This window comes from Oncorhynchus keta, chromosome 24 (genome assembly GCF_023373465.1).
Source record: "Oncorhynchus keta strain PuntledgeMale-10-30-2019 chromosome 24, Oket_V2, whole genome shotgun sequence".
Lineage (NCBI taxonomy): Eukaryota > Metazoa > Chordata > Actinopteri > Salmoniformes > Salmonidae > Oncorhynchus > Oncorhynchus keta.
The window spans coordinates 31,943,719-31,966,946 of record NC_068444.1 but is presented as its reverse complement, the minus strand read 5'-3'; the positions used below and the strand labels follow the sequence as shown (position 1 = coordinate 31,966,946).

The following is a 23,228-nucleotide window of genomic DNA, read 5'->3' as shown; positions in this document are numbered from 1 at the left end:
CTCTCTCTCTCTCTCTCTCTCTCTCTCTCTCTCTCTCTCTCTCTCTCTCTCTCTCTCTCTCTCTCTCTCTCTCTCTCTCCTCCTCTCTCTCTCTCTCTCTCTCTCTCTCTCTCTCTCTCTCTCTCTCTCTCTCTCTCTCTCTCTCTCTCTCTCTCTCTCTCTCTCTCCCTCTCTCTCTCTCTCTCTCTCTCTCCCTCTCTCTCTCTCTCTCTCTCTCTCTCTCTCTCTCTCTCTCTCTCTCTCTCTCTCTCTCTCTCTCTCTCTCCCCCTCTCTCTCTCTCTCTCTCTCTCTCTCTCTCTCTCTCTCTCTCTCTCTCTCTCCCTCTCTCTCTCTCTCTCTCTCTCTCTCTCTCTCTCTCTCTCTCTCTCTCTCTCTCTCTCTCTCTCTCCTCTCTCTCTCCCTCTCTCTCCCCCTCTCTCTCCCTCTCTCCCTCACTCCCTTTCTCTCTCTCTCCCTCTCTCTCCCTCTCGCTCTCTCTCCTGTCAGTCAAATAGACTGAGGGAGTGCGCGTGTATGCGTAGGTTAATGTGTACTTCCGTGTCTGTGTGCATTTGTGTGTGTGTGGAGCTGTCACTCCTCACTTTCAAATGTTTTATGGAGCACCAAATAAAAGCAATTAAGTCCAACCAGTTTTCAACAGACAGTCAGGTAGGTTTCTATCCTTCTGAGGCAGTCGGAAAAACTGGCAGAATACCCCGTGTTGTATTTTTGGAACCACCAGTTTGCATAATAAACAGTAACACTGGGTTCTGGATTTCTCAAATCAAGCCTTAGTCCCATAGCTGGACCGTGGCCATGACATGGCCCCCTCTCCCAGTGCCTGCTCGGATATATCGGTGTTGTTGGCGATGCCGGGATTGACATGAATTGTGCGAACATTCTGATCCTCTTATTCTCATGTGTTTACGTGCAGACTGGCTGATTACGTGGATGTTTACTTGGCAGCTTGTTGCCTCAGCAGAGAGAGGAAAATGTTTCCAACCATACCCATGTGATTCAAAGCCTCTGGACTGATGAGAGCTCTCATCTGACTTGTGTAACTGTTCTGGGTTATCAATCACTGTCTGATGTAAACGAACCGTCCACAATACAACAACGATATGATTGGTTCAGATCTCTAAAATACAAAAATAGCCCCGGCCCCTCCTTGGAAGGAATCACCTTGATGATGATGATGATAATGATGATGATGCATCCAGCATAATGCTCCAAATATAATTGTACTAAATGAACATACATTTGAATGTGTTTGTGACAGATTTGAAGACACAACTCTGAGGCACGAATGTACGTAGGTGGAGAATGTCAAGCTACAACCTGTGAACAGGTAAGGCCCTTTTTTTTGTAATAAAGCCAACAGCAACATTTCACCAAAATGACTGGAAGCCTTGTGCCTTTTATGGTTGAGATGTTGGTTTGAGGCCAAATATTATTTCACACTCAAAGTTGCTGGACACTGTTCAACTGGTGACTGAAATGTAAATGTAAACTAGTGAAAAGTTCAAATGCCTTTATTTAATGTGTCATATCTACGCTATAGTATAAAAACAGTCAGTGCTCTGGCACACATACACATTTCTGTGTCACTTTCATCAGGATTTATCCATGGGTTCAAATCTAGCCTCATTTCAAACCTTAAGAACAACACATTTCCCCCGTCAGTCAAAGTGATATGTGGCCCGTGTCAAAAAAGCTAGAGAGTGGAATATGAATCTGTGTGTGTGTGTGTGTTTGTCCCATGTGCGTGCGCGCCCATGCCTTACTGTGTGTGCGCGTGCATGCATTCACATGTGCATCACCACCTTCCGGAGACACCTGAAACCCCACCTCTTTAAGGAATACCGAGGATAGGATAAAGTAATCCTTCTCCCCCCCCCTTAAAAGATTTAGATGCACTATTGTAAAGTGGCTGTTCCACTGGATGTCATAAGGTGAATGCACCAATTTGTAAGTCGCTCTGGATAAGAGCGTCTGCTAAATGACTTAAATGTAATGTAAATGCATGTATGTGTGTGTGGGTGCCTGTTTGTCCCCTGTGAAAACAAGTGGAATATGAATAGCCCTCCTCTGTGTCATTCACACAGTTTCAGAACGTCATTGCAAACCGTTTCTCCTCGACTTAAAGTGCCAACTTACACCAAGTTCCCATTACATCAAATATTTATAGGGAATGTTTAACATCAAGTGTTTATTTTATTTCTAACACCAATCATTTTGCATGTTCAACCAAATAATGGAGTTGCTTGAGAACGTGACTAATGTCAATATGATATAACAGCAGCTCGTAGTATACGATTACGTTTTAGTAGTTGTTTGACATTTTACGAAGTTGTGCTTTCTCTGACATGTCACAGACAAGTACATGAGGCCTTGTCCATGTCAGGGTTTCGCGGCAGCAGTCTTGTTTTCAAACCGCTTGGCGTCAGGAGAACTATAACATCTAACTAGCTAGAGTGAAACAGCCCTCTGCTTTTCGTACGTCTAGTTTTGTTTGCATTTTTTCTCATTCTATTTCCTGGAAAGATGCTTCGCTGTTAAGGTCAGGCGGCATGCATTATGCACACACACACGCGCACAGGCACACGCACACACACACACACACACACACACACACACACACACACACACACACACACACACACACACACACACACACACACACACACACACACACACACACACACACACACACACACACACACACACACACACACAATACAATCAGGTGATAGGGCAGCTTAGTGTGTGTATCTTCATGTCTGTATTTTGTGCGTATCATGCTTCTTCACTATAGCCTGTGTATTAGAGCAGAATACTAGTGTTTTTGGGGGATCATGGCTTCCATCAAAGCCTCTCCAGGACATGGAGAGGTTAATGTGTTGTCCTAAAAGGAGATTAGCCCATGTGGCACTTCCTTTAGGTCTAAAGTCACCACAGAGGTCAATCTGAGGTCACACATCTCGTTTTAGTTCCCGGAGCTGTGATATAGTAATGGCGCTATATGAGCACACTGCAGCTGCAATGCATAGACATATACTGGATTTCTATGCTGAATGATTTCTATCATGATGAGATATCTATTAATGAAGAAGAAATGATTGAAAACATCCAGCCATCTTAGTATCAAACACACTGAGAAAAGGAAAGCTTGTGAACGTAAAAGAGCAATTGCCCTTGAACCAACTTGTCATTAAAAAAAACCTATGTGGCATCGATATGAGTCAGAAACAGTAAATAGGATAATTTTGGTCATAAAGGCAGTGTCGTCCAAAACTGAGTTTGGTGAGGGTTGTGGTAGTGACTGCATCACAACATAAATGGTTGAGTTTGTTTCAATCCTGCACACATGCCCACAGCTGGCAGAACACAAGTAATCATCAATTCGAAGTGCAGCTGCACGCAACCCGATCGTAATGCCCGCAGTAAATTTGACTTTGAGTATCCCGATGGGGCTAGTTAGGGAGCATCGGTAAGTTCCACATTGTACGTATATGGGACAATATGTTAAAATTCCAATAGCTAAAAATGTCAGTGACTTTAAAACCTCAAACCAACTTTAAATTGTAAAAATTAACATTTTTAAAGAATTTAATGAGAACTAAAGGTGAAATATTGTCTAATTTACATTGTGTAATTTATTGACGGTCCCTAACTAACCCCGGAGATAGGCTATCCAAGTTGAACTAACTTTTACAAGGGCACACACCAACCAGTTGAAGCTAATTGGCAAAATAATTTGTCGAACTCTTCACACCTGCAAACACAAACACGAGACACCCACATCAAACCACACCCCCGAAATCAACTCACGTTTGAATTCAGTAATGGCCGCTGGCATTTCTTAATGAACCAAATCTAAAACGAGGCCAAACTAGGAAGTTCAGCCGCCCTTTAAAGGTTGTGTCTGATAATTTTGAAGAATCTTAATATACTCCCAAAGAGAAGGGAAGTGCTTTGTTGTTTGGGAAAATCATTTTTCTTCCGAGGTTCATAAAAACGTCAGTAAAGCTTGTCAGAACTCTCCTTGTCTTGACAAGAGTTACTGTGAAAAGCTTTCTGGTCTGAGTTCAGAGTCATATCTGAGATGCTGGAAAGAGATTGACTTGTTTACCATTTCATAGGAGAAATATAGGTGCATATAAATAGGAATGATTTGTGGCCTTGCATGAGCTCCTGCGTGGAGAACAGGTCTTTATTTAGGATTAACGATGAAAGCCTAGACTCCACTCAACGCAAGCTAAGTAAATATCTGGAACATTTTTGTTCCAGATAAAATACATTATCTATAGCCTACCAGTCACACACATGCACAGAGATACAATACATGTTACAGTTATGATGTTACAGGCAATACAAAATGAGGGTCTTGGGCACTGCACATATATTAGGAATCTAAAGAGAAGTTAAATTTTTCCGACCCATGTAATTTACTGGTTCATCTCCCGTCTCTAACCTGTTGCTCTATGAACTCTTGTCTATGGAAAAGATACAAGATACAAGATGTGGATCCTCATAAACATGTGTTATAGCAGGGTAATGAAGATCAGGTGGAAGAGGAAAGCTTTGTACTGTAGAAGACAGTAGAGTTGGATGCGGGTTCTCTCCATAAATTATCCCCAGAGGGGGAAGTCATCGGAGTTCAGAAGAGGAGAGAACAGGGAGTTAGAGCACAGAAACACCTGGAGAGAAGAGAGAGGAGACTGCACTACACACAGTCTGTGTAGTCTAAATTGTGGTGTTAATTGTCATAGATTAAGTTAGGACTAATCTACTTGCTGGATGTATCGGTTGGTAGGCTATACCTAAAGTTCAATTGATTTTATGAACCGTTTTTTTCATCAGTTTGTACATTGTCTGTTTCTATACAGTTTGTTCCCCTGCTAGTGAAAGTGATGGACTATATTTAGATTCAAAATCACAATCAGATGTGCAGTAAAGCAGTAAGTGATGTCACGTTTCATGACCTTTGATTTAGCTTCCACCATGACCTCTAACCTGCAGCATTTGACCTTGTCGCTATGACCCTCACTTAACTGGACCACATGGATGAAAGGGGGTTTCCACAGTCTCTTGTTTATGGATAATCTCTTCATTTTTCAACTTTCCCCTTTAAAGTGACAAGCTCTTAGGTCCAGATAACAAAAGTTGAAAGGGCTTTGTCATTAAATAGGCTATTTGGCATAGAATCTGTCAATTTCCCCCTTCTTTTTTAAAAAATCTGTCCATGCCTCTGGATGATCTTTGTGCGTCTGGGGGTGTCTGGGTGAAACACTGCCCACCCACGAGGCCCTGCGGGTGGTGAGAATCTGGGGCTGTTGTCTCCCCTCTGGATCTTTTAGTGTTCCCCATGTAAACAGCCTCCCTTACAGGCCCAGAGACATGGAAAACTGACTGTTATTATTACAGCAGATGACAAACCCATTCACTTCTGAAGAACTTCAAATTTAGATTGTGAATACTCTCTCTCTCTTTTCCTCTCTTTCCCTCTCTCTGTACAACGCTGAATTATTAGGAGGATTATGAATAACTTTTCAGCAGTGGAAAAAGGGAGTCATGGCCAAAACAGAGTCATCATCATTGAAGTAGAGCACAGCCTAAGAAGACCAGACAAAGGTGTACCGGTCGCCCTGTCTGTCTGTGTGCTTCGCTTCAGTTCAACGGATGCTCTACTGTCGCTACAACAACCGGACAGTTGACTAATTTTCATGGAATCTCCTCCAGTTTCCTGTTAATAAACAGTCATTGCATTGTGTAAGTGTTATTGCTTTACCTAACATTGTGGACTTGTTTGCCGTCTCGATAACGGGTAGCACCTTCGGTTAGTTGAGGTGTTCTTGGAGGAACATTTAATGGTTAATTGTAGCAACATGTTCCTGGAGGAACCCTGGAGTGAAGGCTTGTCTTTAAGATATATATTTTTTGGGCCTCCCGTTAGAGTAAATGTTATTCCTGTTCGTCTGTTGTATTGTTATGAACATGAACCCACATGAACCCTTACTGTTTTGTAGCTTCAAAGAGGCTAACGGAGGTGTATGAGTTCTTCAAGAGCCTATGCAAATCCCAAAGTTTGAATAATTACCACTTTATTTCTATACAGTATGTAATCAGCCATGTTAATATTATATTAGAATATGTAATATGCATAAATATTCAAGGAAAGTTTTACCCTAGTACACCACAAACTTAACATGATGAACAGGAATGACATTTACGCTAACAGGTGGCCAAAAATAACTATCTGAAAGCCACGCCCTCAATCTAATATATTGTCTGCCACCTCTACAATATATTATTAAAAAGGTTCAAAATTGAATCCCTCCCATCACCATAAGGTTCCAGTTTGAACTGGGGTTACTTGAAGACCCTTTTCAGAGGGTTTCCTCAAGGAACCTATTTTTTTGGTACTTTTAACCCTTTTTCTCCCCTGTTAATTACAGTCTTGTCCCATCGCTGCAACTCCCATATGGAAGCCGCACTGCTTCTTGACACATTGCTCGCTTTATCTGAAAGCTGGCAGCAACAATGTGTCTGAGGAAACATCGTCCAGCTGCCGACCGAAGCCCAACACCGCACAAGGAGTCGCTAAAGGTCGATGGGACAAGGACATTCCGGCCGGTCAAACCCTCCCTTAACCGGGATGACACTGGGCCAATTGTGCACCGCCTCATGGGTCTCCCGGTCACGGCCGGCTGTGACACAGCCTGGGATCAAACCCGGGTCTGTAGTGACACCTCAAGCACAGCAATGCAGTGCCTCAGACCGCTGCGCCACTCGGGTGGCTCAAGAGATCTTTTTGAACTGGAAATAAAATCAAATGTTATTTGTCACATGCGTCATAAACAACAGGTTTAGACTAACAGTGAAATGCTTTCTCACTGGCCCTTCCCAACAATACGGAGAGAAAAAAATGGAACTAATATAAAACATAAAAAATAATAACACTAGAAATAAATGCACAATGAGTAATGATTACTTTCATTGGGGTTCTTAAGACAAAGCTACAGTGCAGTCCTTCCTCATAGGGGTCTCTTGCTAGTACACACATGCGTGCGCACACACACACACACACGCACGCACGCACGCACGCACGCACGCACGCACGCACACACACACACACACACACACACACACACACACACACACACACACATACACATATACACACATACACACACTCTTCCTCCCTTCTACCACTGTATTTACCCACCAAAAATAAATGATCATACTAATAGCGAGGTCAATACAGGTATTTAATGTATTCTGTACAGTAGATCCTGTTCAGAAGTTAACAGACAGTTTGACATGGTTCCCACGACAGAGGTCGTCTCTCTGTTGCAGTGGGCGTTCCTTGCCACTGCTCTTTATTTTAGACCCAAAGCTCATGGGAAAGCTATTTCTATCTTCTGTCCTCCCAGGCTCAGAAAACAGCTAGTGCCTGTGCTTTATTAACAGGTGCAATGTGACCAAGGCCCAACGATGTGTTTGTGATTCTCAGCAACTAAATAATCATTTTATTTGGGTTGTGTTTTTCGAAAACGACGCTCCTACTATAAATACTGACATCATATAACATTTGAATAATACACCACGTTTGTTTGCTTCTTTGGAAATTAAAATTGTAAGTAATCCTCATTCATTAAACACACACACATCAAAAGAGATATTGCTAATCTTATAAACATACATTGATAGGATGCTGACCTTTTGTATATTCTTTGTAAACGGCCAGACTAAACAGAGTGAGAGGGAGAAAAAGAGGGTGATGGGTATTGAGGAGAGTGAATAAGAGTGTGAGAGGTGGGAGACATGTAGAAACGTAAGTAAAGGAAGTGTTTAGGGACAGTGGTGTGGGTGTGTAAGAGAGAGAGACTTCAGAAAGTATTCATACCCCTTGACTTATTCCACATTTTGTTGTTACAAATATTTGAACCCATCCGCACACACTACCCCATAATGACAAGTGAAAACATGTTTTTCAAACTTTTTGCTAATTTATTGAAAATGAAGTACAGAAAATCGAATTTACTTAAGTATTCACACCCCTGAGTCAATACGTGTTAGAATCAACTTTTGCAGCGATTAGAGCCGCGAGTCTTTCTGGGTAAAAGTATCTAAGAGCTTTGCACATTGTTCTGTTTCAAACTCTTCAAGCTCTGTCAAGTTGGTTGTTGATCATTGCTAGACAACCATTTTCAAGCCTTGCCATATTGGAACATTCAATGTTGCCTTGGTAAGCAAATCCTTGGTCTTGTGTTTTCGGTTATTGTCCTGCTGAAATGTGAATTTGTCTCCCAGTGTCTGTTGGAAAGCAGACTGAACCCGGTTTTTCAGTAGGATTTTGCCTGTGCTTAGCTCTATTCCATTTCCTTTTTATCCTAAAATACTTACGAGTACTTTTTGATGACAAGCATATCCATAACATGATGCAGCCACCACCATGCTTGAAAATATGAAGAGTGGGAGTCAGTGATGTGTTGTTCTGGATTTGCCCCTAACATTTCTTTGCCTTATTTTATGCAGTTTTACTTTAGTGCCTTATTGCAAACAGGATGTATGTTTTAGAATATGTGTATTCTATACAGGCTTCCTTCTTTTCACTCTGTCATTTAGGTTAGTATTGTGGAGTAATTGCATTGTCTGTAACTGTTTTAAAGTCACAATTGGCTTCATGGTGAAATCTCGGAGCGATTTCCTTCCTCTCCGCCAGTTGGAGATAATTCCACTGAGTTAGGAAGGACGCCTGTATTAATACACCATCCAAAGTGTACTTAATCCTTTTACCTTTCTCAGAGGGATAGTCCGTTTCTGCTTTTTAAATTTTTTACTCATCTACCAATAGGTGCCCTTCTTTGCGATGCATTGGAAAACCTCCCTGGTCTTTGTGATTGAATCTGTGTTTGAAATTCCCCGCTCGACTGAGGAACCTTACAGATAATTGTATGTGTGGTGTACAGAGATGAGGTAGCCATTCATAAATCATGTTAAACACTATCATTGCACACAGAGTGAGTCCATGCAACTTATTATGTGACTTGTTAAGCAAATTTGTACTTCTAAACATATTTACTGTATGCTTGCCATAACAAATGGGTTGAATTGACTCATTTGTAAAAATGTCTTAAAGACATAATTCCACCATTATGGCGTGTAGACCAGTAACACAACATCTCAATGGAATCCATTTTGAATGCAGGCTGTAACACAACATCTCAATGGAATCCATTTTGAATGCAGGCTGTAACACAATATCTCAATGGAATCCATTTTAAATGCAGGCTGTAACACAACATCACAATGGAATCCATTTTGAATGCAGGCTGTAAAACAATATCTCAATGGAATCCATTTTAAATGCAGGCTGTAACACAACATCTCAATGGAATCCATTTTAAATGCAGGCTGTAACACAACATCTCAATGGAATCCATTTTAAATGCAGGCTGTAACACAACATCTCAATGGAATCTATTTTAAATGCAGGCTGTAACACAACATCACAATGGAATCCATTTTGAATGCAGGCTGTAAAACAATATCTCAATGGAATCCATTTTAAATGCAGGCTGTAACACAACATCTCAATGGAATCCATTTTAAATGCAGGCTGTAACACAACATCTCAATGGAATCCATTTTAAATGCAGGCTGTAACACAACATCTCAATGGAATCTATTTTAAATGCAGGCTGTAACACAACATCTCAATGGAATCCATTTTAAATGCAGGCTGTAACACAACAAAATGTGGAAAAAGTCCAGGGTTGTGAATACTTTCTGAAGGCACTGTACCTGTACATAGAGAAAGAGATGGAGATAAGAGAGAGAGAGAGAGAGAGAGAGAGAGAGAGAGAGAGAGAGAGAGAGAGAGAGAGAGAGAGAGAGAGAGAGAGAGAGAGAGAGAGAGGGAGGGAGATCTCTGGGAGTAGGGTGACCCTTGTGACTGTCCCTGCCCCTTTCTTTGTGTTTCCCACACAGTCTGACATGGCGAGGTCTAAATCCACGCTAGCACTTTCTCATACAGGGCTCCCTCCCGCCTTAATACACGTCGTCTGTGACTTATGATTCATAGCTCAGTGAAGGGCTCTGTGTTTGCTTATGATATTACTAAACTGGACGTGGCACATTCACCAAACTCTGAAAGGTCACTCAAAGCCAGGAGGAACTAGAGTTACTTCCCTTCTGACTGAAACAAAGGTTGGATGTGCCGAACATTTCGCTTTCAGACTAGTTATTGGTTGATTGATCAGTAATCGATATTGATACAGTTATCGATATTGATGCTATTATTGTTACTAATATAATACATCACTCTCAGATAAATATAGGAGCATATATGTTGTTAATTTGCACTCTGAACATATACAATGTACATATACAGTACACATATGTAGAGTATAGGCAATTTGTCATAACTTCAAGCATTTAGTTTGTTATCAGATAATTCCCACAGTCATAAACACCCCAATACATGTTACGTGTGGCGATGGCGATCGTGAGGAGCGATGGCAATTCTTGAACAGGTTCCTGAACGTGTTTTCATCCACTCACTATTAGCATTGTCACATCAATCTTGGACGACAACTGAGATCCACAGTCAAGTCAATCTATTTTGTCCCACAGTGAAGACAGGCAGGATGACGTACACCATCTTATGTACTACAGGCCTGCTACACCGGATGCGTAGCTTTTCCTAGTATGAGATGCTCCCATTCATTTCAATGGAAGCACCAGGTTTGTGAGAGGCTCGCCCTGCTTGAGCGTACAATTATGCTTTGGTTCTATTTTCAAGATTTCAATAAGTGGCTCACACCCTGAGAAACACAGCAGGTTGGTGGCACCTTTAATTGGGGAAGACGGGCTCATAGTAATGGCTGGATCGGCATAAATGGAACGGTATTGAACTCATCAAACACATGGTTTCCATTCACCAGCCTCCTGTGCTGACAGCAATAGGATAAAGTGGCAAAAAGTGACAATTCCAGTATAGCAGCAAAAAAAAAGAAATGCTTTCTCTACGCCTTGATGTAATCCTATGTAACAGACAATCAGGGCAGTTTGTGCCCTGGCATTCTAGCATTGGTATCTTGGCATGTTGGCAATGTCCCCATCCTGTGGGTCGGTCTGGGTCTCTTTGTCCCTCAGGACCTCCAGAGAACGCTGGTCTGCCTTGTTTCCCATCTGATGGTCCACAAACAGACCCAAACAAACACGGCGACGGGCCGGGTACCGCAGCAGAACAGCCAATAGCCAGAGATGATCCCTACAGCTGCTGCTAAGTACATCAGGGTCTCTTACTACAGGCTGGCTGGCTGGATGGAATCTACACACACACACACACGCAAGGACACACACACAGTCTTTCTATGGGATTTCCCCTCAGTCCAGTCCAGCGAACTCCCCCCTCCTCCCCATACCCCCTATGGCCTCTTGTTTTGGACTGGTCCCAGAGGCATTTTGTTTAGGTTTTTTTTAGGGTCGCCACTCAATCCCATAGTGAGAGACTCTCCTCTACTGTAGCTCTGCCGTCAACCAATAGAAGCATGTAAACAGACAGTGTGAAGGGTCACATGGAGTGAGTTGTTGAACGGCAGATAGATTTAAGGGGACGATATTTAACGAGGTGATTCATGTGTCCCTAGTCTCTTGTACCCCTATGACCCATTCTCTTGATGGGAACAGGACGATGGGATTTCCCATACTACAACCGTCTATGGGATAAGATAAGGGAATAATAATGTCCCTTATCAACCTCAATCTTTTCTAGTCTCGATACTTCACCCCCGTGTCTCATTTGTGTGGCCCTGTTAGGCTTGTTATATATGATCTCTCGTGAATCATATAATATGAACGTTCAACAGTATAGTAACCCCAGCACAGTCAGATTAGGGGATAGGTCTATATGTCTGTGTTTTGCAGGCCATAGCTGGAACGGTTCGGCATAGCTTCAGAGCCTCTGTGACTCATACATCAACATCAGAATCAGACAACTTTGCCACGCAGCAAATTGTAGCACAAATCACAGCAGCGTGTCATTAGTGCAAATCAGTGGTTAACCACTGGGTCCAAGGGACTCCTCTAAGCACACACACACACACACACACACACACACACACACACAGGAACCCTTCACAGTGTTTCTGGTCCAACTAGACTCCTGAAGAGGGGAGAGAGAGGGAAAGAGTGAGAAAAAACAGCTAGCTGAGAGAGAGGAAGGTATGTGGGTACAGGAACACGGTGTGATTCCTCTCTCTGCTCCCTGACTCCTACTCTGCTCCAGCCCTACTGGCTCCCTTGCTCTGTGGCTCTGTGTCTCCGGGGATCTGGGGATGGGAGTAGAGTGGGATATGGGATACACTGTTCCCAACCCAGGATCCGGGGCAGGAAACCTCCCCTGCATTTCTTGGCCATCCTGGCCGATCCGTGTGTCTGGCATGGAGGCCCCCTCCATCCTCCCCACCTCCATTCCTCCATATCTGGCCCCCATCCTCTCATCTGTGTCAGAAAACACGTCTAGTCTTTGTCGTCGGGTCCTGACCTGACCAGTGTTTTCCGTCCTCAAGCATGGAGACAGTGATTAGACCAAGAAGAGATGGAAAGGGAGGAAAGATACAGAAAAAGAAAGAAGGAGAGAACCTGAGAGAGAGAAATCCTAACATTGGATATAACATACTCATCAGTCTAAGATAGCTTGCAGGAGATGGCCAATCTTAACTTTCTTTTGGAACAGAGTGTGCTATGGTATGCTTGCATGATGGTCAGTAAGAAAGCTGTGTAGAACACTCTAGATAAGGTATGACTGATCTTCCGTAGAGCAAAGAGGGGATTTCTGTTCTTTAAGTCAGTTAAATTCTTATTTTCAGTGATGGCCTAGGAACAGTGGGTTAACTGCCTCTTTCTGGGGCAGAACTACCTTGTCAGCTCAGAGGATTTTAACTTGCAACCATTTCGGTTACTAGTCCAATGCTCTAACCATTAGGCTACGCTGCCACCCCATTCCCATGTGAACATGAGCGGTGTCATACCCACCCAATAGAGGACAGGAGTTACAGTAGAGGTCACAGTGATCGTAACATACAGTATATGCTCCCACACAAATGCATTCAGGTCAGAGTCAGATCCACTTATTTGTTTGACCAAATGTCCTCATAAAACTTAATCTTGGTAACTAACTCACCGAAAACCCATAGGATTACTTTGAACGTTGTTGAAACTTAATTTTCTCACTTATTTGCAGCCGTTGTAATGAGTTTCAAGTGCGAGACAAGTTGTTAAATCAAACACAATTGCCTGAACTTTGGATATCTTCGTCTCTGGTTAGAATTAATTAAATGTACACTTCATTTATTTTATTTGAGGTAGGAAACATTTAAGAGAGGGTTCAATCTCCTAATTGAGTTCGGAACACCTATGTGAGAATGTTATTCATTGACGACAGCTCAACTTTCAACACAATAGTGCCCTCAAAGCTCATCACTAAGGCAAGGACCCTGGGGTTAAACACCTCCCTCTGCAACTGGATCCTGGACTTTCTCACTGGCCACTCCCAGGTGGTAAGGGTAGGTAACAATACATCCACCACGCTGATCCTCAACACAGGGGCCCCTCAGGGGTGCGTGCTCAGTTCCCTCCTGTACTCCCTGTTCACTCATGACTGCATGGCCAGGCACGACTCCAACACCATCATAAAGTTTGCCGATGACACAACAGTGGTAGGCCTGATCAACGACGAGGAGGAAGTCAGAGACCTGGTTATGTGGTTTCCAGGACAAACACCTCTCCCTCAACATGCTCAAGACAAAGGAGATGATTGTGAACTACAGGAAAAGGAGGACCGAGCACTCCCCCATTCTTATTGACAGGGCTGTAGTGGAACAGGTTGAGAGCTTCAAGTTCCTTGGTGTTCACATCATCAACAAACTATCAAGGTCCAAAAACACTAAGACAGTCGTGAAGAGGGCACAACAAAGCCTATTCCCCATCAGGAGACTGAAAAGATTTGGCACGGGTCCTCAGATCCTCAAAAGGTTCTACAGCTGCACCATTGAGCGTATCCTGACTGGTTGCATCACTGCCTGGTATGGCAACTGCTTGGCCTCCGACCGCAAGGCACTACAGAGGGTAGTGCGTACGGCCCAGTACATCACTGGGGCCAAGCTTCCTACCATCCAGGAACTCTATATCAGGCGGTGTCAGAGGAAGGCCCTAAAAATGGTCAAATACTCCAGCCACCCTAGCCATAGACTGTTCTCTCTGCTATCATACGGCAATCGTTACTGGAGCGCCAAGTCGAGGTCCATAATGCTTCTTAACAGCTTCTACCCCCAAGCCATATGACTCCTGAACTGCTAATCAAAGGGCTACCCAGACCCCTCTTTTACGCTGCTACTCTCTGTTTATTATCTATGCATAGTAACTCTACCTACATGTACATATTACCTCAATTACCTCAACTAACCGGTGCCCCTGCACATTGACTCTGTACCGGTACCCCTCTGTACCGGTACCCCAAGTTTTGAGAATGACACAAATATTAATTTCCACAAAGTTTGCTGCTTCAGTGTCTTTAGATAGTTTTGTCAGATGTTACTATGGAATACTGAAGTATAATTACAAGCATTTAATAAGTGTCAAAGGCTTTAATTGACAATTACATAAAGTTGATGCAAAGAGTAAATATTTGCAGTGTTGACTCTTCTTTTTCAAGACCTCTGCAATCCACACTGGCATGCTGTCAATTAACTTCTGGGGCACATCCTGACTGATGGCAGTCCATTCTTACATAATCAATGCTTGGAGTTTGTCAAAATCTATTTTTGTTTGTCCACCGGCCTCTCGAGGATTGACCACAAGTTCTCAATGGGATTAAGGTCTGGGGAGTTTCCTGGCCATGGACCCAAAATATGATGTTTTGTTCCCCGAGCCACGTAGTTATCACTTTTGCCTTATGGCAAGGTGCTCCATCATGCTGGAAAAGGCATTGTTCATCACCAAATTGTTCCTGGATGGTTGGGAGAAGTTGCTCTCGGAGGATGTGTTGGTACCATTCTTTATTCATGGCTGTGTTTTTATTTATCTATTTTTTATTTCACCTTTATTTAACCAGGTAGGCAAGTTGAGAACAAGTTCTCATTTACAATTGTGACCTGGCCAAGATAAAGCAAAATTGTGTGTGAGCCCACTCCCTTGGATGAGAAGCAATCCCACACATGAATGGTCTCAGGATGCTTTACTGTTGGCATGACACAGGACTGATGGTAGCGCTCACCATGTCTTCTCCGGACAAGCGGTGGAAATGTTTTTTGGGGATTCAGTTCATTTGCATGGCAAATAGGGACTTTGCAATGAATTGCAATTCATCTGATCACTCTTCATAACATTCTGGAGTATATGCAAATTGCCATCATTCAAACTGAGGCAGCAGACTTTGTGAAAATTAATATTTGTGTCATTCTCAAAACGTATTTCTATTTTTTTACCAAACACTTTTTTTTCTTAAGTTAAAGCATTGTTGGTTAAGGGCTTGTAAGTAAGCATTTCACTGAAAGGTCTACTACACCTGTTGTATTCGGCACATGTGACAAACAAAATGTAATTTCATTTCATTTGAGTAGTTTGTCCCGGCCGCAACTCCGGTAACATTCAATAATTTCTAGGCTTCATAAAGTCTAGGCTTTGACTTCCTCGTAGGCAGCCAAAGTACAGTACCCCAGCCTTACTTCAGTGGCCAATCAGTATCCATTGGGCTCTTTATGTTTTGAGACCCACACAAGTCGACAGTTATAGTCACATGTAGAGCAACGCAAGCTGACTAGTCACATCCGCTGGAAACAGTACCTTCTAGTACCTATTGCCTTTTACATTATTGACACTGACGTAAGGAATGTAGAATGACTAAACCTAGCTAGAGGTTGTAACAAGGCCCGAGGAATGGGTAGGGAAATGAAAGGAGAGCCAGGGGGAGATAATGCCATGGAGGGAGAGAACCTGAAGGGGAGAGTGAGTAGAAGATCTAGGGGGGAAAACCAGGGAAAAGAGTAGGGAAATCCGTGGGAAAGGGGGAGAGCCAGGAGAGAAAAGAACAGGGGGAGAGAACCTGAGGGGGGTGTCTGTCTGTGGAGAATCCTCGGGGGCACGGTGCGGATTAGAGAGGACAACTCTGGCCGAAAGCCGCGGAGCGTGTGCAGCATAATTGAATTTCACGCTCGCTGCCTCCTTCTGAAGTTGTGTAGCAAAGCAGTCATTTGAAAAGAAAGCTATTAGTCAGAGGCTCTGCCAGGCCCCGGCCTGCCGCGCTCCGCCCGTTATAGGAAATCAGGGATTACTGCGGCAACAGCCATCACCGTGCTCCGTCAAAACATAGTCGTTGTGACGAGGGAAGGGAGCGAAGGGACAAGCAGCCGTGTGGAGAACTAATAATATACATGGGTTTCCTTTATTCTATAGCCATGATAAACATACAGAACTAAAGACTATCTCCTTTGAGCAATTTCTTTTGTCGTATTTGATTCCTTCTCTCTGTCCTTGGGATGAAGGTTGAAGGTTAAGGTCTTAATTGTGTTTTGCATGCTATGTTTACATGTCAAACGATGGGAAAAAGAGGGAGCTTCGAGCCAAGTCTCAAAACCCTCAAAAAAGTAAACACACACGCGTACATTATTGCACACAGAGCAATGTTAATAAAGAGAAAGTACTGCCTAATCTGCTCGGCTTTAAATGCCTTATGCTGGATTCTTGGCGTTAGATGAGTAGACTTCGAGATTTATTCTCTGAATCGGAGTAGACCTTTGCACGGTCATATCCATATCCTTCGATCTTCTTTAATCCAACGAGAAGCCAGCTCCATTTAGATTATGTGAGATACTGTCACAATAATCAGTAATTATATGTATGTATTTATTTAAATATTCCCTCTGGAAGGTGAGTGGGCCTACAGTATATTGAGAACATGATTTTGATGATGTTTTCATGATGATGGTGATTATGTTATCCATGGAATATGCCCTATGGCACTATTGTGAAACACGAATCATTGGTCGATTCCTTGCTCTTATGGTGCTCAAGCATAGTTCGTCAAGAAGTTATCAACAAAATAGAAAACACATAAACCTTAGTTAATTGATGTCTTTGGTGGTCAGGAGGCCCATCAACATTCCAGAACGTTCCAGAACAAATAACATAAACTATGCAACTGAATAATCATTAACAATTATCTGCTGTCATTTTTGTGATCAATTACATGTATCTTTGTAAGTCATGCTTTGAAAAATGTTTTTTGGGTGATTGACAGGTAGGACGGTAGTTTTGAGGGCTCGTTAGAACAGATTGAAATACCAGACCCCTGCGATTACTGTGCTATTTCTGGACCTTGAGAATATTCCATTCGGCCACATCTTTATTCTAAACGTCATAGTGGCATCTGTAGCCGACCCCGAATCAGCCTTCAGTATTATGATTACACAATGTATTTTAGGCAAAACAATCACTTTCACAACAGAGAACAGGGCCTGCAGTGGGACGATCCTGTTTATTTAGTTATGCATAATGAGGGGAAATAAACATTGTAATGGTGCATTTACCGAGAGAAAACAGTTGCTTCTCACTGCCACTGTCCCAGAACATGTGATGGCTACTAGTCACTGTTGTTTCATGTCAGCTTGACTGAGACCGACGACCACTCTGCTAGGCTAAACGTGGCAACGCTGTGATGCTCTATGCTCAGCGTTCTCATAACGCATTTTTAGTTGATATGTTGTTGCAACAATGTTGGTCTTCATAGACGAACAACGTGCAATGCTGTGGGTGTGTGCATTGTTACGTGTCAGCTTGGCTGAGACTCTGATAATACGACTGGATTGGATTTATATAGAGCTTTTCTACCAGGTGCTCACAAAGTGCTTTGGGGCGAAGCGCACCTCATCAACTATAAAGTAATCAGTATTGTTTGAAGTTGTGTTTTTCTAGTTGATATATGCTGTTGGCTTTCATAGATTAACTGTGAATTGACGAGAGAGTCTACCTGGACATTTATAATCTCTGTATAGCTTGCTCACCCTCTAAACCTAATATAACTGTCCTAATATTGGTGTTCATTGGTGATGTAAGCTTACCATGACATAATCTAAAGAGCATAGTTAGTTACATGTCCCCAGGACATGCATTCTGCATTCATTGTTTTTGAGTCAACAATGTATGGAAATGAATCAAATAGTCAACAGCTTGATTCCTCAACTAAATCCAACGAGCCAGCAGGTAATTCAAAGCACAAGGTGTTTGAAGCTAATCAGAGTCTCCCTTTGGTATGTCACACTAAAACAGCGGCGAGTTGACTTTCTAAAAGCCAGCAGAGGTTTAAAGTAAACAATTTACACTTGCGTTGTGTAACGTCTCCGAACCATAACATAGAACTTTGCACAGAAATGATGGTTGCTTTTAACAAAAACGAACTTTTCTTTGAGATGTGTTTAGAAGACAAAGGGACGTGTGTCACCTACTGCATGTGTGAAGTGTTTCTTCTCAGATGAATTAGTTCACATTTTTTTCACATTTTTTTCTTTAGCTCAGGCTTAAGAGCTACAGTAAACCACTTTAAAAGAGCACCAGAGAGTACGAGAAATGTGTGGATTTTTCAGGATCTTGGGAGTTACACAGCTTTACACGCAGACTTGCAGTCATTTTGATGAATACCTTTTTAAAGGTACTAGCTAAGACACTACACAGACAGAACTACTGTTCTCCGTTCTCATTCACCTGTCACCTTGGCATCCAGGCAGCACATGAGCAGCAGAGTTCACTGTATGTGTGATGGGCCTCCAACCTTCTGACCCTTGTTAGACAGAGCCCTCTCAGAATAACAACCAGAGACCAGAGACCCATTCACTAATTAGCAGCCAATTAGAGGGAGCAGGTTTCACTGTGACACCTCACTGTTTGTTTCCCTCTCGGGGGTGTCCTGTACAGCTATGACCCCTCTCCTGTATCTGTGGTTACACTGTGGATCACTGCCCCTGGACCCTGTACAGATGTAGGATCTTAATTTGAGCCAGTTTGCTTACAGCAGGAAAATAATCCTGCAGCAACAGGAAATGTGAATTATAACTAATTTTTGTGAGGGGTTGATACTTGTTTTGTCACGGAAAATCAAGTCTGAAATTTCAAAGTGTAAATTACAAACTTCAGAAGCCTTTTTAAACCTCAAATGCACTACACGTTTTACATTTCCTGCATTGTAGGAAAGTTCTGCAACAGGGTAATCAAATTAAGATCCTACATCTGTAAACACAGGGGTGCTTCACATGACACACACACACACACACACACACACACACACACACACACACACACACACACACACACACACACACACACACACACACACACACACACACACACACACACACACACACACACACACACACACACACACACACACACACACACACACACACACACATACACACACAAGTGCACACACGTTGTGGGCCACTAAACTTTAAAGATTCAATCTTAGTGGCACATCCAGTATTCCTCATGAATACAACAATACATCTGAAGGATAAAGAATCTCTGATTTATGTTCTGATAAAGCTGTTTTATAGGTGTTCCCAGGCAATGGCCAAAACGCTGTTAGTCGTGCTCTCTTTATTACAATGAAACTTCACTGTGAAACATTGTGATGGGCTTCTCCTAGAACAGGGCTCTCCAACCCTGTCCATGGAGCGATACCATCCTGTACAGCAGGGCTCTCCAACCCTGTTCCTAGAGAGAGACCATCCTGTACAGCAGGGTGCTCCAACACTGTTCCTGGAGAGATACCATCATGTACAGCAGGGCTCTCCGACCCTGTTCCTAGAGAGAGACCATCCTGTACAGCAGGGTGCTCCAACACTGTTCCTGGAGAGATACCATCATGTACAGCAGGGCTCTCTGACCCTGTTCCTAGAGAGAGACCATCCTGTACAGCAGGGCTCTCCAACCCTGTTCCTAGAGAGAGACCATCCTGTACAGCAGGGTGCTCCAACACTGTTCCTGGAGAGATACCATCATGTACAGCAGGGCTCTCTGACCCTGTTCCTAGAGAGAGACCATCCTGTACAGCAGGGTGCTCCAACACTGTTCCTGGAGAGATACCATCATGTACAGCAGGGCTCTCCGACCCTGTTCCTGGGGGGATACCATCCTGTACAGCAGGGCTCTCCAACCCTGTTCCTGGAGAGATACCATCCTGTACAGCAGGGCTCTCCGACCCTGTTGCTGGGGGGATACTATCATGTACAGCAGGGCTCTCCGACTCTGTTCCTGGAGAGATACCATCATGTACAGCAGGGCTCTCCGACCCTGTTCCTGGAGAGATACCATCATGTACAGCAGGGCTCTCCGACCCTGTTCCTGGAGAGATACCATCCTGTACAGCAGGGCTCTCCGACCCTGTTCCTGGAGAGATACCATCCTGTACAGCAGGGCTCTCCGACCCTGTTGCTGGGGGGATACCATCATGTATAGTAGGTCGATCTAACCCTGTTCCTGGAGAGAGACCATCCTGTACAGCAGGGCTCTCCGACCCTGTTGCTGGGGGGATACCATCATGTATAGTAGGTCGATCTAACCCTGTTCCTGGAGAGAGACCATCCTGTACAGCAGGGCTCTCCGACCCTGTTGCTGGGGAGATACCATCATGTATAGTCGATCTAGGTCGAGACCATCCTGTACCATTGATACCGTTGAATACAACGATAAATCTAACGGATAAAGGATCTCTGATTTTTGTTCTGATAAAGCTGTTTTATAGGTGTTTCCAGGCGATGGTCAAAACGCTGTTAGTCGTGCTCTCTTTATTACAATAAAATTGTGATGGGCTTCTCCAGCATAGGAGATAGCATTTGGGAGTAATCGAAGTGACCTGTCTGATGAGAATCCTTTTTCCATAGATCTACACACATTCAGACTTATCCAAAATGATATGGAAAGTAATCTCTCTTGATGTTAATATTATCAGTTAATCTCATGTAGTGTTTACATTATTCCCTTAATACTTTGTCTGCTCAGGCTTTGAATGTCCTGATAACGACTCTTCCTCAGTTTCAGCACCTCATCTGATCTCCCCTCTTCCCTCTATCCCAATCTGTCTGGGTCTCTCTCTCTCTCTCTCTCTCTCTCTCTCTCTCTCTCTCTCTCTCTCTCTCTCTCACTCTCTGTCTCACTCTCACTCAGTCTCTCTGTCTCACTCTCTCACTCTCTGTCTCTCTCTCCCCCTGCCTCAGGGCTCAGGTAAGGTGTTGTATATCTAAAACAGGGCTCTCCAACCCTGTCCATGGAGCAATAACATCCTGTACAGCAGGGCTCTCCAACCCTGTTCCTAGAGAGAGACCATCCTGTGCAGCAAGGCTCTCCAACCCTGTCCATGGAGCGATACCATCCTGTACAGCAGGGCTCTCCAACCCTGTCCATGGAGCGATAACATCCTGTACAGCAGGGCTCTCCAACCTTGTCCATGGAGCAATACCATCCTGTACAGCAGGGCTCTCCAACCCTGTTCATGGAGCGATACCATCCTGTACAGCAGGGCTCTCCAACCCTGTCCATGGAGCGATACCATCCTGTACCGCAGGGCTCTCCAACCCTGTCCATGGAGAGATACCATCCTGTACAGCAGGGTTCTCCAACCCTGTCCATGGAGCAATACCATCCTGTACAGCAGGGCTCTCCAACCCTGTTCATGGAGCGATACCATCCTGTACAGCAGGGCTCTCCAACCCTGTCCATGGAGCAATACCATCCTGTACAGCAGGGCTCTCCAACCCTGTCCATGGAGCGATACCATCCTGTACAGCAGGGCTCTCCAACCCTGTTCATGGAGCGATACCATCCTGTACAGCAGGGCTCTCCAACCCTGTCCATGGAGCGATACCATCCTGTACAGCAGGGCTCTCCAACCCTGTCCATGGAGAGATACCATCCTGTACAGCAGGGCTCTCCAACCCTGTCCATGGAGCGATACCATCCTGTACCGCAGGGCTCTCCAACCCTGTCCATGGAGCGATACCATCCTGTACAGCAGGGCTCTCCAACCCTGTTCATGGAGCGATACCATCCTGTACAGCAGGGCTCTCCAACCCTGTTCATGGAGCGATACCATCCTATACAGCAGAGCTCTGCAACCCTGATCCTAGAGAGATACCATGCTGTACAGCAGGCCTCTCCAACCCTGTTCCTGGAGAGATATCATAGTGTACAGCAGGGCTCTCCAACCCTGTTCCATGGAGCGATACCATCCTGTACAGCAGGGCTCTCCAACCCTGTCCATGGAGAGATACCATCCTGTACAGCAGGGCTCTCCAACCCTGTCCATGGAGCGATACCATCCTGTACAGCAGGGCTCTCCAACCCTGTCCATGGAACGATACCATCCTGTACAGCAGGGCTCTCCAACCCTGTCCATGGAGCGATACCATCCTGTACAGCTGGGCTCTCCAACCCTGTTCGTGGAGAGATACCATCCTGTACAGTAGGGCGCTCCAACCCTGTTCCTGGGTTTTCACTCCAACCCTAATCTAGCGCACCTGATTTTAATAATTAGCTGTTTTTCTTCAAATGTATTTTTATTTCCATATTATTTAACCAGGTAAGCTAGTTGAGATCAAGTTCTAATTTACAACTGCTACCTGGCCAAGATAAAGCAAAGCAGTGTGACACAAACAACAGAGTTACACATGGGATAATCAAACATACAGTCAATAACACAATAACAAAAAGTCTATATACACTGTGTGTGCAAATGAGGTAAGATAAGGGAGGTAATGCAATCAATTGGCCATGGTGGCGAAATAATTACAATTGAGTAATTAAACACTGGAGTGATGGATGTGCAGAAGATGAATGTGCATTGGATGGGCTATTCAATGATGGGATATGTACAGGTGCAGTGATCTGTGAGCTTGTCTGATAGCTGGTGCTTAAAGTTAGTGAGGGAATTATGAGTCTACAGCTTCGATGATTTTTGCAATTAGTTCCAGTCATTGGCAGCAGAGAACTGGAAGGAAAGGCGGCCAAAGTAGGAATTGGTTTTGGGGGTGATCAGTGAAATATACTTGCTGGAGCGTGTGCTGTGGGTGGGTGTTGCTATGGTGACCAGTGAGTTGAGAGAAGGCAGGACTTTACCTAGCAAAGACTTATAGATGACCTGGAGCCAGTGAGTTCGGCGACGAATATGAAGCGAGGACCAGCCAACGAG

At 43.9% G+C, this 23,228-nt stretch overlaps 1 protein-coding gene across 6 annotated transcripts in view; it reads left to right on the top strand.

The window, feature by feature from the left end:
- The window catches only part of myocd (myocardin), a 162,954-nt gene that overhangs the window by 42,457 nt on the left and 97,269 nt on the right, over nt 1–23,228 (top strand). The window contains exon 3 of one of the 6 annotated variants that reach the window (XM_052478145.1): nt 1,260–1,328. The exons of the other annotated variants lie outside the window; for them this stretch is intronic. The gene's annotated coding sequence lies outside the window, so the exon portion shown is untranslated. The remainder of the gene's footprint in view (nt 1–1,259; nt 1,329–23,228) is intronic. 6 annotated transcript variants of the gene reach the window in all.